The sequence below is a fragment of the Borostomias antarcticus genome (genome assembly GCF_949987555.1).
Source record: "Borostomias antarcticus genome assembly, chromosome: 10".
Lineage (NCBI taxonomy): Eukaryota > Metazoa > Chordata > Actinopteri > Stomiiformes > Stomiidae > Borostomias > Borostomias antarcticus.
Genome location: NC_140243.1, coordinates 23777205 through 23792204, shown reverse-complemented (window position 1 = coordinate 23792204; position 15000 = coordinate 23777205).

The window sequence follows — 15000 nt, the reverse complement described above, 5'->3', positions numbered from 1 at the left end:
AATTCTACAGTAATATACAGGTATGCCTGTAGTCATTGCTGAGTAATATGGCAGTAGTGCAGTATCAACAGTTCATCTACAGTAGAGATATTTACTGAGTGCAACACATCGGGTATATATATCCTAAGACGATCATATTGTTTATCTGGTTCCTTATGGTCTGCGGGCGACAGTGGACAGTGCTGCTGTGCGATCGGTCGGACTGAGGAAAGACAGTCACTGACCTTCGACTGGAGGAAATGTCATCTCCGCTCAGCCAGTGACTGACCACCCCCCCACACACAGTGTGTATGTCTGTGTGTCAGCGAGAGTGTGCGCGTGTGTGTGCTGTACTGTACGTTTGCGAGTGTGCCTGCGGAGAGGAGTCCGAGAGTCAGCCGGGGTTTTATGTAGCGGTGTCCTGGCGAGCGCGCCGGCTCCACATTTAACACAACCATGCTGGCGTCGGCAGGCCAGCGCACTCTCCACAGGGTCTCCGAGGGGCCGCGGCAGGGGCTCTCGGCAGGCCGGCCGCGCTGCATATGCTCGGACGCTGGAAAGAGGATGTCAGCCCGTATTTTGGGCCTGTCGCAACAGGACAGCAAAAACACTCGCTGGCTGAGAATCGCTTCAGAGGCAGAAAATAGCCGAGCGCTAGCAAATTGGAGTGAGATCACTGTTTGCGTTGGAACTCAGGGAGGAGGCTGTATGGAATGTGTGGAAATATCCCCAGTCAGTGGGACACAAGTGGGCAAGATGGAATTCCACTGCCATGCTGTTTTTACCAAGATGGACTTCTAATGGAAGTCCGTGGGAGGTGTGAGATTGGTCCTTAAAAGGAATGCCTTGTGTTTACCTACAGGAACGCGCCCCGTTACTACGAGATGCCCTTCACACCTGCTCTCTGCGTTGTGGTTTTACTGGTACAGATGTCAAGCGGAATTTGTTTATATGCATGTACTCACACTCGCCCACACACACACACACACGCACGCACGCATGCACGCACACACAAACAAACATGTACATACGTACACACACACACACACACACAAACGCAAACACACACACATGCAAACACACACACACACACACACACACACACACAGACACACACTACACGCCCCTGCTTCAGTCCCCGTGCTCCTCCAGCCATTGTGACGGTGACCTTTACTATGTTTTGCATGGTTACTCTGAACCTGCTTTAATATCCCATTAAACTCTGCCCATGTGTGACATTGGCTCCCTCCAGCTACCTCGACTCTACCCCCAGCGTAGCAGAGGTGGTTTGGGGACAAATTCTTGTGATGATGAAGTAGCCCCTCCCCCCCACTCAATTGGAAGCCAAACTGTCACTCTTGGAACGTGAAGATTTTTTCTTGGTCTAACGGTAGCAGACACTCGGGCTCGGCGAGCAGAAGACCTGGGCTCCATCCCCGCCAGATACCCCGGCGTTACGGAGTGTGTTTGTGGTGCAGACAGACCCTTATCTGCTCCTTCTGATTATGAGGGAGGATCAGAGGGATCCAACAGAGAATGAAACCAATCACTAGCCAATGAATTAATTAATCTCTCTAAATAAATCCCACCCTCTTGTCCTTGTGAATCCGGCAGGGTCTTTTGTGTGGTATTTCTATGGTGCGGTTGGGGGTTTTATTAGAGGGGATAATTAATATAGCAGGGTGGGTTTTACTAGGAGAATGGCTGTGGTGATATACGGCAAGGCGAGGAAAACTGCTGGATCACCCGGTTTTATTGTCCACCCAGAGTTGGTATTATGTATGGAGCTAGCTGCTAATGGTGATGGAGACTGATGAATGGCTCTTTGTTTTACTGTGTTACTCACTGTTCTGATGTGGAAGCAGGAGACCTGGTGGAGAGCTCTGGATAAATATGGATTAAATGTCTGAGCTCACTTTAAAACCGGGAAGGGGGAAGGGGGGGGGGGTTTAGAAGTCAAGCTGTGTTGTGGTGTATGGGCTGCTGTAATGAAGAGAGGGAAGAAGAAGAGGAAGGAGAAGGAAAAGAAGAAGAAGATGAAGAAGGAGGAGGAGAAGAAGGAAAAGAAGAAGAAGAAGTAGAAGAAGAAGAAGAAGGAAAAGAGAAGAAGAGGAAAATAATTAGGAAAAGTAAAAGATGAAGTGAGAAGGATCTGTGGACTCGCAGACTACCCCCCTCCTTGCTGGATTAGTTTGAGGATGGAGCGTGTTAACAGCTGGAAGGACTGCGAGAAAAACCCAAAAAGCAAATTAGATTAGTAGCGGCTGGAACCCATGGCTAAATATTGCCTACAATGAGATACCTCATCTGGGTCTACAATGAGATACCTCATCTGGGTCTACAATGAGATACCTCATCTGGGTCTACAATGAGATACCTCATCTGGGTCTACAATGAGATACCTCATCTGGGTCTACAATGAGATACCTCATGTGGTTAAATGGTCTAAAACATGAGTTCCCAAACTGTGAGGCGAGATAACTGAGATAACTTAGCTGTGTAACGTTATGGGCTAGCTAACGCTGCCTTGCATAATGGACACATTTGGGGGGTTGGGGGGGGGCGGGTGTGTCACTGTTTTCAGAGGGGAGGCCCACATTGATGGAGTTTGGGAACCCATGGTCTAAAAGATACTCACACGACATACTGCATCCTACAAGATTATCAGTATACTTTGGAGAGGATGGACAGTGGAATCTGTGTGTTACTGTTCCCTCCTGTGAGTGTGATTGTGGAAAATGAACGGTTGCGGCCGATCACCTTCTCAGTGGAGTGGATGACGCGCTGCAGTCTGGCCTTGTCTTTGGCTGTAGCAGCGGAGTACCAGGTGTTGATGGAGGAGGTGAGGATGGACTCGATGATGGAGGTGTAGAAGAGTACCATCATTGTATCTCTTGGTGGTGCCCAGGAAGCAGAAAGAGTCCACAGTGTTGACTGGGGAGTCGTTCAAGGTGATGGATGGGGACTGGGTTCTTCCTGAAGTCTACATCCATCTCCACTGTTAAGAGCGTCCAGCTCCAGGTTGTTCTGGCTGCACCAGGACAGCAGCTGGTCGATCTGCCACTTGTAGGCAGACTCGTCTCTCTCAGAGTCGAGTCCGATGAGGGTGGTGTCGTCTGCAAACTTCAGGAGCTTGACAGACTGGTGGCTGGGGGGGTGCAGCTGTTTGTGTACAGGGAGAAGAGTAGAGATGACTTGGAATTAGAGACGTGTTTAGCCAGCCTCACGTGTTGTTTCCTGTCAGACAGGAAGTCAGTGATCAACCTACATGTGGAGTCAGGCACACACAACTGGAAGTACTACCAGTTGTACTCCAATGATGGTGTTGAAAGCTGCTGAAAAAGAAGCAGAAGAAGCGTTCTAAGCAGCAGCAGCAGCAACAGAAGAAGAACAAGAACAAGAACAAGAAGAACAAGCAGTTAGTGAAGGTTCTCCTCAGACTGAAGTTTATAGTGTTTAACACTGTGGAATTATGCTCAGTTATGCTACTTGATTCCAATTTCTGTGAATTTTTCTTGGTCTGTCACAATTTAAACACTGATTCATTCATCAGTCTCCAATAAGCTCGATACCCCATTCACACATTAATCATGTGTGTGTATGAGTGTGTGTGTGTGTGTGTGTGTGTGTGTGTGTGTGTGTGTGTGTGTGTGTGTGTGTGTGTGTGTGTGTGTGTGTGTGTGCGTGCTCGTGCATGCATGCATGTGAGTGTGTCCGCATATTAGAGTGTAATATGAGGTTGTTTCTAGTGTCCCAGTCAAATTTTCTCTAGTATGAAGAGGTTTGTGTCAGCCTCGAGGCGAGAGGCAGTTTGCATGTAATAACAATGTGCAGGCCTCCGTGAAGGTGATTCCATCTTTAATATATCCTTTTATATTCTACAGCTGTAGAGACTCTTAGTGCATTGGATTTCCATATGCATATGATCAGAAAGGGATTAAGAATACTCTACTACACTTTTAGCCTAATAATTCTGTAAATATTTTTTGGGTATCAACAGCAAGTCAGAGACATGAAGTACAGTAGATGGAACTTCAATACACACTGTCAAAGACAACCCAGTCAACTAGGTCAGTGTGAAATATGACCGGTAGACAACCTTATGGGCATACTCCACTACACAGAGCGGTATAACGAAATACTGTAGATGTTTTTCAGAGTGAGTGATGGGAGCAGGTCCCCGCCCCCCCCTCCCTTCTCCCGTTCTCCTCTCCTCTCTTTGATAAAGTTCCTCGTGATCTTCAAACCCCCTTGAACAGCACAGTGCCGCCTGACTGCTCTCTGCGTCGATCTCCCATCATCTCTCCCTCTCTTTCTCTCTCTCTCTCCTTTCTTGTCCATCTTCCCTCCTCCAACTCTCCAGCTCTTGGTCGTGAGGGTTGGGATCAAACTGGTATCTCTCGACGGCACACTCTGTCAGCCCCCCCCCCCGACCCCCGCACACACACCTCTCTGATACAGGACCCTCCATTCCTGACCTCTCTGACAACCCCGTCCCCCACTCCCCTCGCCCAGCCCCCTTCCTTCCTTCCTGGTCCACACATGGGTTCAGTTGAGAGCCAGACCATAAGAGGCTGTGCAGCAGGGGACCTTGAGCCCACCTCAAAGGCAGCGCCCCCCCCCCCCCCCCCGCTCTGGTTGTCACAGGCAAACCCCCAGGATTCAACACCACTGACTGGATTTTGTATCCTGTCGTCATAAACCTTTGACACTAAAGACTCTGAAATGGGTTTTTTCCAGCTGTGACCAGCTGTTCTATAGGTCTCTCTTGCTGCTGTTGTCCACAAAAGCATTGTGGCACCACAGCTCTTACCAGTCCACTAATTAAACAAGAGAGGAGAAGATTCAGACAGATTGAAAACGTTTGTAGCCTAATCTACAGCTCGTACGTGGTAGTAGCTATTGTGAATTTGCAATATCTTAATTTATTCGGAATAGTTTTTTTTTTTCTCAGGTTGTCTATTTTGGTTTTAAAAAATGATTTATTTGATAAACATTTTTTGTCTTATTCTTATCTATTTTCACTCTCTGGGCTCTAGAACTAAAGACGAGAGGTTTGACACATCCACTTCAAATGAGATTTCCCCCGACAGCCTGGCTGGGGAGAGGCTGGAGAGAGGCTGGAGAGAGAGGCTGGAGAGAGAGGCTGGAGAGAGAGGCTGGAGAGAAGCTGGAGAGAGAGGCTGGAGAGAGGCTGGAGAGAGGCTGGAGAGAGATGCTGGAGAGAGGCTGGGGAGAGAGGCTGAGGAGAGAGGCTGGGGAGAGGCTGGCTGTATTGATGTATTGTGATTCTGTGCTGAGCATCCTCCACCGCGGCCAGATGACAAAGCCGTCGTCAGCACGGAGCAGAGCAGAACGGAGAACAGGTGGTTCGAGACAACATGGCTGCCAGCAGGAGTCTGAGGACTCCAAAGAGCTCCAGTCCTGCAAGAAGTGCTGAGCGACGGGGAGGAAGCTGCAGGAAGCAGCGTGTTTTAGGACCACAGCAGATTGTGTCTAGTTACTGCCATGAATAGCAAATAAGCTCTGATGACAAATGTATTCCTGTCTCAACAGCAACTTAAACCCCCCCCCCAATAAATCTCTCTGTCTCTCTCATGCATGCATACATACACAATGCGCACACACGTGCACACGCTCTTGCTGGCGGACACCCCGCTTCTAAACCCTCCCCCCGGTTTCCCGAGAATCAGTCCTCTCTCCGGAAGATTCCACCAGGTGACTGTGACCGTGGACGTTAGCAAATGAGCCTGGGGAGCTGGAGGATTGGACGTGTTGGAGCTTGGAGGACGAGAGGAGAGAGGAGAGAGAGGCGGGGAGAGGAAGAGAGGGGGGGTGAGGAGAGAGGGGGGAGGAGAGGAGGGGGAGGGGAGAAGACGGGTGGGGGGGGGGTAGAGAGTAGACAGAGGAGACATGGAGGGACGTTAGTGGCACTGCCATTACAGTGGCCGACCTGTTGTTAATGTAGGCTAACTACCCCCCCCTCGAGCCTGCCTAAACCCCTCATCCAATCATCCAATCATCCCTTCATCCTTCCTTCCTTCATCCATCCATCCATTTACTTATCCCTCTATCCATCCACCCATCCATCCATCCCTGCTAAAAACCCAACTCCACCTCGTCCCATGGCGGCAGACGCTACGACGAAGCCCGTCGGAGAGAGAAAGACGGCGGAGCGGCAGAGAACGATATAATATCTATTCCACCGCGCTTCGTCTGCAGTACGGATCTGTTTGGTTCTGTTTGTGTGCGTGTGTGTGTGTTCATTAAGACACCGAACAGAAGCTGTCAGTCAGTGTGTGAGGATGGCGACTCGGCGCCGTGGACAGCTGTCATTCTGTCTGCCGAACAGCCTACTCACTCAGTCATGCACAGACCAGCCAGCCCGCACGCCGACTGCCAGAGCAGCACCAATGAGATAATTGCGCCAGCGCGGTATCAGTCACGGCCCTCCGTCGCTATTCTGACATCTGATTTTAATTTTTTTACATAATGAAAATTTTTATTTTTTTACATAATGAAATACATCTATTCACTCTTTTCTACATTCACCCTGGTGCCTGCATAGGAACTAGACTTACTTGAAGACTTGTTGCGGTGATCGAATGTGTGGTGTGTGTGGCAATGCATAGTGGGGTGAGTATGATTATGGTATTCATGGTGTGTGTGTGTGTGTGTGTGTGTGTGTGTGTGTGTGTGTGTGTGTGTGGTCATGGTATGTACCTGTATTGCTGTAGGCCTAGGGACTGGGACTGGGATAGCTGCTGGTGCTGGACCTGGACTTTTAAAATGTATTCCCTTTATTTAACCAGATAAAACTCATTGAGATGAAAAGAAATCTCTTTTTCAAGTAGCGGGACGGGGGCTCTGGCAGAGGCTTAGACCCGGGACGAGGTTTAAGACGGAGCAGAACTAACACCGGCGCTGGCGTCGGCACCGGCTAGCGCTCTAATCGTCTGGAACCACCTGACAGAGAAGCAACAAAGTGCTTTTCTCTCTTCTCCCTCCCCCCTACCCGACGGTACTGCTCCATTCTGCTCCTCCCCCCCCCCCCCCCCGGCTGGGGGGCACACACCATGGGTGGTGTGTTAGACCATGACAGGGTTGTCTCTCCGCAATCCCCGCTCCGCCGTGCGAGATAGCGGGCGTTAGGAATCACGCGAGGTGTGTCAAAGTGTCTCGACATGGCTGATGGGCATGGAGAGGGCTAGCCGTGTTATCTGTGACCGGGTCTGTTAGTTCTGTGGCTGGGGGCGGCAGGGGGGGGGGGGGAAGAGAGGAGACACAGCTCTGCCTCTGCCCCGACAGCTCGAACATGCTCAATTCTATTCAATTAAACTCAGAAAAGCTCCACGGTCGAACGGCTGGGAGGGGGGGGGGGGGGAGGGGCGCTATCGGGGGAACATCGATAAGCGCATCAGAGATAATGTCGGCAATCAATATGCTGCACAGGTGCTTTTATTAATAGGCGCCGCTACATCCTAGGAAACCTCTGAGGTCCTGGAGGTCGTCTCTGGGTGAACGGTCATAACAATGGATTAGGTCTGGGGCCTCGGAGAGCCCGACGTTGAAGTCTCCTCCTCCGGGAGCACTTGTTTCGCCTCTCAGGTGCAGGTGAGACCGTATACAGAGGGGAAGGTGAGAGACGGACACAGGGCCGAGCTGGGGATCGTATTCAACATCCCCGTAGAGATCCCCAGATCAATATTCAAATATCTCAGCCTAGCTCCCTAGGGTCTCCGACTGACTATATATAATAACTGGGAAACACCAATTACCCTGGATAGAAGGAACTCCACTTCAAAGCTTTCCTTTAGCGAGAGGGGAAACTCGTTTTAAGCATGTCAGTCTTTAGAAATGCAGAGAATATGTAAATTGGAGAGGTGCGTTTCCACGCGTTGCCATTCAAGCAGAAGTTCTACAGAATTATAATGATCTGATGGTATGGGTCTGGGAAAGAGATGCATATTAATGTCTATTTGTGTTAGTGTGTCTGTTTGAGCGTGTTTGTGTGCGAGTGTGTAAACAGTCCCATCAGCGTGATGGAAGGAGAGGCAGCCGTCACAACCAATCAGGACCTGGAACATGAATCAGCTGTTGATTCAGTGATCCTAGTGTTGAATTTGGCGAAGTGATTCCTACACCCCCTGTGCATGTGTGTTTGTGTATGAGTATAATTGGGTGCATGTGCGTGCATGTGTACAGGCGTGTGTGTGTGTGTGTGTGTGTGTGTGTGTGTGTGTGTGTGTGTGTGTGTGCGTGTACGTTTTTATTCACACTCTCCATCCTCCCAGACAGTTGATTGAGAGAGAGAGAGAGAGAGAAAGAGAGTGACAGAGAAAGAGAGAGAGAGAGAGAGAGGAGCAGCCTCCAACATCATTGTACTACTACTACCGTATCTGTTATTCTGAATGAGATCAATATCCCTTTATCAGCGATATCAGCAGCTCCACCAGCAGGCAGAGAGCAAGCAGACAGATACCCGTCTCCCGTCCCTGACTGATGGGGGGGGGTGGAGTGTGTAGAGTGGTCTATCTATCTCAGGGTGTGATGTGAATGTGTACACTGCTATTTTATCCCCTGTGTTTGAGTGGTTCTATCTCCCGAATGACAGTATACTGGGTAAGTGGTACATGTGTGTGTGTGTGTGTGTGTGTGTTTGTGTGTGTGAGTCCATCCGTCCTCTGGGACTAAAGTGACGTGACAGAACTCTGGCAGGACAGACCCAGCACTCAGGCTTGTCACCACCAAGCTTTGTCCAGCATGTCTGTGTGTGTGTGTGTGTGTGTGTGTGTGTGTGTGTGAGCTGCTGGACTTCCTACTCTATGATGACAAGATCCCTTCGACCTGACAGCCAGTCCTGCGGGGGGAAACACATCCCCGTCATTACCATGGTTACCCCGGATGATTGACAGCTAACACTTCCACACTGAGGTAATGACTTAGGGCTGTCTGACTCCACTGTATATTCTACTCTACTAACTCTCACCCTTCTCTCTCTTTTTCTCTCCCTCTCTCTACCTCTCTCTCCCTCTCTCCACCTCTCTCTCCCTCTCTCTCCCTCTCTCCACTTTTCTCTCCCTCTCTCCACCTCTCTCTCTCCCCCTATCTTCCCCTCTCTCCGCCTCTCCCCCTCTCTCCACCTTCTCCCTCTTTCCTCCTCTCTCTCTCCACCTCTCTCCCTCTCTCCCCCTATCTTCGCCCCTCTCCACCTCTCTCTCTCTCTCTCTCTGTCCCTCTCTCCACCTCTCTCTCTCTCTCCACCTCTCTCTCAACCTCTCTGTCCCTCTCTCCACCTCTCTCTCTCTCTCCACCTCTCTCTCTCTCTCTCTCTCTCTCTCTCTCCTCCTCTCTTCCCTGCAGACATTCGATATAATTCTACTGATCTGATGCATGGCTCAGGGAAAGAGATGAATACTAATGTTTATTTGTGGGCCCAAGTGAGTGTTTGTCTGTGTGTGTGTTTGATCATGTGTGTGTGTGTGTGTGTGTGTAAACAGTCCCGTCAGTGCGACAAGACTGTTTACACACAGACACAGGCCCGCACGATTGCACTGGATCTACAGTGTGAACTTATTAATCCCACACTGTAGAGCTAGCCTCAGGTCAAGCAGCTCTCCTCTCTTCTCTCCTCTCCTCCTCTCCTCTCCTCTCCTCTCCTCTCCTCTCCTCTCCTCTCCTCTCCTCTCCTCTCCTCTCCTCTCCTCTCCTCTCCTCTCCTCTCCTCTCCTCTCCTCTCCTCTCCTCTCCTCTCCTCTCCTATCCCCACCTCCCCTCTCCTATCCACACCTCTACTCTCCTCCGCTCATCTCATCTCCTATCCCCGCCTCTCCTCTCCTCTCCTCCACTCTCCTTTCCTACCCCACCTCTCCTCTCCTACTCCGCCTCTCCTCACCTCTCATCTCCTTTCCTCACCTCCTGTACTATTCCACCTCTCCTGTACTATTCCACCTCTCCTATACCCAGCCCTCCTCTCCTCTCCTCTCCTCTCCTCTCCTCTCCTCTCCTCTCCTCTCCTCTCCTCTCCTCTCCTCTCCTCTCCTCTCCTCTCCTCTCCTAAACAGCCTCTGCGTTAGAGGATGCTCCTGTAAACAGCCTCTGTTCTCCACCTCTGCGTTAGAGGATGCCTCTGCTCCTGTTCTTCAAACCTGATTAATTGACTTGTCAGCAGACTATTTTTATACCGTTCCCCTGGCGACCGGGCCGACCATCCGGGAGGGTGGCTATGGATCCACAGTCCTTCCCAGCGTCCTCTCTGGCGTCCTCCCGTGTCCTCCACGGGGCCGTGTGACCAGCCAGGGCCAGAGGGGATATCCTGCCGCACGCAGCCCTCTGATTGGTCGGACCCCACTGGCTCATCATCCCAGTAGTACTTCCTGGTTTATTAACCTACTATCCCCGGGCGCTGAAATGGAAGGTGGACGTAGGGTGACGTGTGTGTGTGTGTGTGTGTGTGTGTGTGTGTGTGTGTGTGTGTGTGTGTGTGTGCGCGTGACTATGATGGAGAGTAAGCAAAGCCTGCTGACTTACAGCATATGTTTTGAAGGGTGGAGGAACGAAGTGGTGTTAGTGTTTCCACACTGTCAGAGAGAAGTTGAACCAGTGTTTGTATGTCTGTGTGTGTGTGTGTGTGTGTGCATTTTTATAGGTGTGTGTGCGCACGTGCGTGCATGTCTATAGGTGTGTGTGTGTGTGTGTGTGTATTTTTAGTGATTGTTTAATGGCTACATCTGTCAGTTTATGTGCCTCGTAATACAAACCCAGTCTACTCCTCACACTCTTGATCTGCCTGGTTTGTTCAATCACACCCCTTCAGTCACTCTGCCAGTCTATCACATGGGACGCATGGGGAAGTCAAACACATACTGTATCACATCGCACTCGAACGCTCACACTCACTAGGAAGTAATCACAGCTCATTTCCTGGTTTCAGAACCGACATGAGAGCCTAAATGAGCAGCAACACCCCGTGGGACACGTTGAATCACACGCACACACACACACACACGCGCACACACACACGCACAGCCGAGGCTGTTGTTTTATGTGGGATTAGCTTCATATGAGACTCCCTCCCAGCCTGTTCTTATTGCTGCGCTGCTAATGAGGGACGCTTCTCAACCTGATGCTGGTGCGTCTGCCTCTCGGCTGTCAGAGGGGGCCGTCTTAGTGAATGACACATTTTTACACATTCGTACACACCCTCACACGCACACATGCGCATATGCACGCACACACACGCGCACACACACACATACTGTACACACGCAATCACACACGCACAGTAGCACAGGCAAGTACGCACACGCACATACAGGCACACGCACACACATATTGACACGCACACACACACGCATGCACGCATGCATGACACATTTTTACACATTCATACACACCCTCACACGCACACATGCGCATATGCACGCACACACACGCGCACACACACACACACATACTGTACACACGCAATCACACACGCACAGTAGCACAGGCAAGTACGCACACGCACATACAGGCACACGCACACACATATTGACCCGCACACACACACGCATGCACGCATGCACACACGCACACACACACTGAGCAGTAGCTGTGAGGCACATAGGAAGGACAAGGCGAGCTGCTTTTTAAATGGCATTCAAATGAGGAAGATGAGAGCACACAAGTCATACAATACACACGGCCACACGAGAGAACACAACAAAAACATTTGAACATACATCACATAACAACATAACAACATACATAACACAACGTAACGTCACACCACATAACAAATGTAACGAAACGAAATATTATGTACAGTAACATAACATAGCATACCACATAATCGATCATGACTATATGTTTACTTGTTTTGGCAGCAGGTTTGGCTTGTAAACACACACTCACAGGTCATGCCAACGAGCGAGTCCTTGGTGGAATGCGTACCGTCCTCTTCGGTTCGTTCGGTGACGGTGGTGGAGGTGGTGGATGACCGGACCGGTCCAAGGTCCCCATACCGGTCCAAGGTCACCATACCGGTCCAAGGTCCCCATACCGGTCCAAGGTCACCATACCGGTCCAAGGTCACCATACCGGTCCAAGGTCCCCATACCGGTCCAAGGTCACCATACCGGTCCAAGGTCACCATACCGGTCCAAGGTCACCAGACCGGTCCAAGGTCACCAGACCGGTCCAAGGTCCCCATACCGGTCCAAGGTCCCCATACCGGTCCAAGGTCACCAGCGCACATCCATACTGCACAGTTACAGTACATCCAGCATACTGTTCTACCAGCACTGCTATTCCCCTGTGCTCCGCGCTCAATATCATACAGTATACTGTGTATCCATGTGTTTGCGTGTGCGTGTGTGTGTGTGTAGTGTGTGTGTTGTGCCTGCATGTGGGTTTGTTTGTGCTTGTCTATCTGTGTGTGTTTGTGTGTGACCTCTAGACGGGACTGTCTGGTTGTAGTAGAGGTTTACTGTTGGGTTCGTACTGTAGATTGATGTTTATTCAGTAAAGAGAGGGTGTGGACTTGTGTTCTATTGTTGGTGTGTGTGTGTCTGTGTGTTGGTGTGTATTGTTGTCTGTGTGTGTGTGTGTGTGTGTGTATGTATAACCTCAGATCCTTGTCTGAACATTATGCATAGTCCATTATCATGAGGAAAGCACTATTCTGATGCTTGCCTGTGTTACAGCCATATCTCATAACGTGTTCTGTCACCTCAGTGAATACATCCATTTTGATTTTTGCAGACATTTTTCAGTCACAGTGTTAGTTCTAATTGGAGTATTAGAAAGGAAATTGCAATGCCAGGATGTAGGTTGGGGTGCTGGAGGATGTACTGCAAACACATGACGTGAAAACCTAACCCTAGCCTTAACCCTACAGTAACTCACAAGTTTAACACACAGCCCTAACCTTAACCACACACGTGTCTAACCTAACCCTAACCTTACAGTACACTAACACACACAAGGGCAATGCCTTACGTTAACCCTTTAAACCCTGAAAGTACAGTGACAACAATAAGTGACAAAAATGAAGACGTATTTCATGTGTTAACTTTGACATCTACTCTGCACTATATACCTGACAAGGCAATATGTTGCTCTTGTGTGAGTGTGTGTTGATGAACATGTACAGCACTTGCGTGTCTATGGGGCGAATTCACTAAAGGATTGCGCAGCTTTTCCTGACGCAAAGCCTGTGCAAATAAGTCAAAAATTATGTTTGCTATTCACAAAGCCCTCGCAAAGGGTGAAATACGGTGTTAACTGCGTTGCGTTCGTCATTGCGTTTCTCTGCGCCGGTGTAATTAGCTCATATTTAAATTAGGTAATATGGGCGGAGAATGTTCCCCTTTCTATGCAAATGAACATTATTGCAAAACCCGCCCAATTCACAAAGATCGGCGCAAATTGCCTCACGCAGTTAAAGTGAAATTAATACCGTTTTCAGAAACGTGGTGGTATTTAAGCGCAAGGGGTGTGTCGCGGCCAGCCTGTCCGCTGATCATGGCAGCAGTGATTGTTGCGAGGCGAATTCGGCATCGCAATGCCAGTCATGTTGTTCGTGAGAGAATATTTAGAAGAAGGTCACTTTTTGATTTAACACTAGAACCACCGTGGTAGCTGTTTGGACACCAGAGCGCGCAGCTCTTCAGCCAACTGGAGGATGAAGTCGCGTCTGGGGAGGCTCAGTTGACTATGCGTCTTTCCACCCGTCCCCAGCGAGTCCAAGCTCCCCCAATGAATAATAGGCTACTTATTTATAATAGCCTACATAGCACGAAACTGTGCGTATAATAGTCTATACGCGAAACTGCACATTCCCTATAGCTGTTCATTGAACGGCTGGGGGCCGATATAGGTAGCCTATAAATAAATAAAAACATAGCCTACACAATATTTTTTTTATTTGAATGGTCTTGAAAATATTTTGCTTTTGTATCATAGGTATCATCTTCAGCCATGGATGATGACTCCCGTGCGCAATCCTTCCAACGTTGGAGAGGCGGCGTACAACTGGGCTCACATCAGGACGCGCGGTGTGATTGAGTGCACATTTGGAATCCTGAAAAGCCGTTTAGATGCCTAGATCGTACCGGTGGGGCAATGTTATACACTCCCCCAAAAGTATGCCAGATGATCGTGCTGCAACTTGCATAACATAAAATGACAATTTTTCCTTTGTTCGTCTTTTCAAATCATTCCACCTCCGTTTGCAGTCTTCCGCGTTTACACACACAAATGGCACTGACTGATTGGGAAATTAAACCCCAAATATGATTTTTTGCTGCAGTCGTGATATTTTTTGCGGAGAGCTGTGACACATGTTTTTGAACCTCGTCCGTGAGGCCTTCAAGCTCGCTGTCTGAAAATCGTATCTTTCTTTTTCTGTCTGCCATCGTCCAATGATATGCATACGAGTTGTATGCGCTGTATGCGCAGTATTTATAGTAATTTCCTATATCAGCAGCAAATTGCACTCAGCCGCAAACACCGAATGGGCGTGTTTGCGCTGGGATATTATTAGCGCAATGTCTTTAGTGAATAGGTTTTTAAAACGGAGCACATAGCGGGCGCAACTGACGCGCAATATAATGGTGCAATTAGCGGGCGCAATTTGCTTTAGTGAATTCGCCCCTATGTGTGTGGTTTGCCTTTGTATACTGTATGTGTGTGTGTGTGTGTGTGTGTGTGTGTGTTTGGTTGAGCATGTCATGTGTGTTTGTCTGTTGATGATTGTGCGTAGCAGAAGGGATGTTTAGCTGCCGTGCCGGAGTGAACGTTTCTCCCACACCTGTGACCTGACTCCCGCAAAAAGGAAACGCTATACTATAGTGACATCACGATCGACCAACCGCACGTAAGTCACACCAGGGCTGACCAACCGGAGTTGAGGATCACCACTGCCAACCAACCACACGTGAAGAACGCGGTTAACCAACCAAATGAATAAAGGAGCACCCGAGCCAACCGGAACACCGCGGCTAACCAATCAAATTTGAAGAACACGCCACAGTTAGC